This window comes from Mauremys mutica, chromosome 22 (genome assembly GCF_020497125.1).
Source record: "Mauremys mutica isolate MM-2020 ecotype Southern chromosome 22, ASM2049712v1, whole genome shotgun sequence".
NCBI classification, from domain to species: Eukaryota; Metazoa; Chordata; order Testudines; family Geoemydidae; genus Mauremys; species Mauremys mutica.
The window spans coordinates 305,148-308,428 of NC_059093.1; the positions used below are offsets into that span (position 1 = coordinate 305,148).

The 3,281-nt window shown below is 54.7% G+C and overlaps 2 non-coding genes across 2 annotated transcripts; one reads left to right on the forward strand and one right to left on the reverse strand.

The window, feature by feature from the left end:
- Nucleotides 1-1,160: 1,160 nt before the first annotated feature.
- On the reverse strand, nucleotides 1,161-1,254 carry TRNAI-UAU. The gene is made up of 2 exons: nucleotides 1,217-1,254; nucleotides 1,161-1,196 (listed from the first exon to the last, which is right to left on the reverse strand). It is a non-coding gene; the product is annotated as a tRNA-Ile (tRNA).
- A 989-nt stretch (nucleotides 1,255-2,243) lies between these two features.
- TRNAI-UAU lies at nucleotides 2,244-2,337 on the forward strand. Its single transcript has 2 exons — nucleotides 2,244-2,281; nucleotides 2,302-2,337. It is a non-coding gene; the product is annotated as a tRNA-Ile (tRNA).
- The last annotated feature ends 944 nt before the right edge of the window (nucleotides 2,338-3,281 follow it).

Here is a 3,281-nt window from a genome sequence, read left to right on the forward strand (position 1 = left end):
GCCCCACATGCTGGTCTGTGGGTGGCCTTCAGTGGGTGTTTGGCATGGCAGGGAGCAGGCTGGCTAGGGGTCTTTGTCGCTGTCTGCTGGCCACACACAGGCATGGGCCTCCCCTCCTCTGAATAGCGAGAGTTAGTCTGTGCTTAGAAAGCAGAGACACAGGAGACTCAAGACAAGAGGGTGAGAAAGATTGAGAAAGGACCTATGCAGACAGCCCACACTACAGGGACACTGCCTGGTTAAGGGATGTGGAGGCACCAAATTGCCCCAAGTTTCCTCGTGCCCTACGCAGCTGTGTACTGCTCCAGCGGCGAACTCGATCCCCCGGCTGGCTGAGCTGGCCAGGAAAGCTGCCCCTGCCCCTGCTCCACCTCTTCCCCACAGCCCCCCACCCCCGGTCTGCCCCCACCCCCTCTTCCCACCCCTGCTCCACCCCATCCCCCCCGCCTTCCCCTGAGCTACATCCCGGTGGACGGCAGGAGGGATCAGGCGCATCCAGCACTCACCGGGCGGCGGGAAGTGGAGTGACCTGGCCCCAGCCTGCTCCGCTCTGCCAGCTCGGGCTGGGGGACGGGGGTGCTGTGTAGGGCACCAAAATGTCTAGGGACAACCCTGAATAGATCATTTTTCCACAGGGGCCGATGGCTGTTAGAATAGAGATATTCAGGCTGCCTGCACAGGCCTAGACTTTCAGAACTGCGGTGTCAGAGCTGGGAAGGGGGACACTGGGGAACAGACTCTGTCGGTCTATAGAGATAAGCCCGACTGGTGTGAAGGGCTTTGAAATCTGCTTGCTTGGAAACTAACCCCAGTAAACATCCCGTTGTCTGCGCTTCCGACTTCTGGTCTTTTGCTGTTTATCGATTGTGTGACAAGAGCCAGGGAAGTGGGTAGGGGAAGGGAAAGCCCTCTAACAATGGCTCCTTGCTCCTCTCCCTCCAGGCTCAGAGGTCAAGGAGGGGCAGGACTCCAGGCTCTGCTTGAGGGATCCTGGCATAGGGGTTGGTGGGGGAGAAAGGATTGTAGATTCTGACCTGCGCTCTGGAGAGGAGGTAATAATTGAAGGGGGCATTTCTGCCTCCTCCGGGTCGCCTGGGCTGGAATTCTACATTCCACAGGGGCAAATGAGGGGGTGACGCCATGTGGTCAAAGAAAACCAGTGCTCCAGGTGAGGCTTGAACTCACAACCTCAGCATAGCTCCTCTCAGCACTGATCTATAAGTACTGTGCGCTAACCAATTATGCCACTGGAGCACTTATTAGCTATCATTCTTTAAGACCCCTTAGGTTGATACAGGGAAGGAGTGACCCCAAAACATTCTCAGTGGGGCTGGGAGCAGGTAGCGATAAGTATTGTACTTGGTGGGGTGGATCCTTCTTAAGGGTTCCAGGCACCATTTGACCCTTTTGTTCTTCCCTGTGTAATAACAGAGCTGGTTAAGACTCAATGGAGAGTCTTGCTGCAGACCAACAGAGCTGAAATCACTGATAACCAGCTCTAAGCATTAGTCCTGCTTTGGGACAGAGTCTCTCATGCAACGAACTGCCCAGTCTGCGCTAGCAGTGAGGCTCCCTCACTAACAGCTGAAATCAGGGAGAGCTGTGTGAAGTGCAGGGCCCCAGGGGTGCCTGAACAGGGGGGAACAAGTGGGGCAATTTGTCCGAGGCCCCGACCCCGCAGGGGCCCCGCAAGCCCTGGCCGAGAATCCCTTCCCTGGCTAGAGGCGCCTTTTTAATTTTTACTCACCCGGCAGCGGTCCGGGTCTTCGGATGCACTTCCGCAGCAGGTCCTTCAGTGCTGCCGAAGATGCGGAGCGAGTGAAGGACCCGCCGCCACTGAAGACTCGGATGCCGCCCAGTCAGTACAAGCGCCGCAGCGGGTGGCGCCTTTTTTATGTCCGCTCCCCCGCTTTGCCCCCGGCCCCCGAATTCTCTGGGCGGCCCTGCTTTTAGGGAGCCTGTTCCGCTCCTGATGGGACCACAAGACGTCCCAGAGCAGAGAGGGTGGCCAGCAGAGCGGTGACAGGGGGAACGGCAAGTGGCCGGCAATGTGGCCAGACAGCGGAGGGAGAAAGGGGCTTTCCCCCCGGGAGGTGAGAGGTGAACTCTGGGTTTTCATTGACCCAGGGCAGCAGCTGTGAGTGAGGTGCAGTGAAGGTGTCAAATGGGGCCTGGAACCCTTAAGAAGGATCCACCCCATCGAGTACAAACTAGGGAGTCTCAGAAAATGCTAATTAAAAGATGCTCCAGTGGCACAATTGGTTAGTGCATAGTACTTATAGGGCAGTGCTAAGAGAAGCTATGCTGAGGTTGTGAGTTCAAACCTCACCTGGAGCCCTGGTTTTCATTAGCCAAGTGGCATCACCCCCTCCTTTGGCCCTGTGGAATGTAGAATTCCAGCCCTGGGACACTGAGAAGGGGAAGAGTTAATAATGACCCTTCACTTATTACCTCCTCTCCAGAGCACAGGTCAGAATCTACAATCCTTTCTCCCCCCAGCCCCTGTGCCAGGATCCCTCAAGCAGAGCCTGGAGTCCTGCCCCTGGCGTCTGTACTATTGACAAAGACTAAGTGACAGGGACAAAACACTCAAATCCGGCCTGGTGCGAGGAGCCAGGTTTGCTCTTCAAATTCTGTCGTTCGTACATTTCCAGGCCTGGGAATGTCCCACAACAGCATTTAATGGGAAGCTGCCTGCAGAACAGTGACACTGCAAGAGCTCCTGTGGAGGAGGGGTGGGAATTAGTAACATTTTGAGGATCGTTTGGGAAATGAGCCTTTGCTGACAAGGTTTGTCTCTGTTCATATTTCACCTTCAGGTGTTATGTTGAGGGATCTTTAGTATATTTTTGGGAGGTTAATAACTATCTCCTCAACTTTATTTACTCAACTTAAAAATTGGTGTCACTTGATTTTTGCATCTCCCTGTGACAATACAACTGACACGTGTGGCTTTCTACTGGGGGTCATGATGTTAAAGTTGGGGAATTCAGTCTCTGTACTTCTGGGAGGGGGTGTTGCTTTTTTATAGCTGCCTCACTGCCAGGCACACCGGGCTGTTAGCTGCACCCACTGTCCTTGCCAGGGGCCCCTGCTGAACCCTGGGCGGCTGCACTGCCGTGCTGGGGTGACTCTGCAGGTGGAGAAGCTGCTGTGAAGCAATGTAGAGCAGGTGCAGGAAGGAGCCGAGGTCACTATTCACATTCTGAACTGCACAATTTTCCAAATTTGGGAATAGATTCATAGACTTAAGGTCAGAAGGGACCATTATGATCATCTAG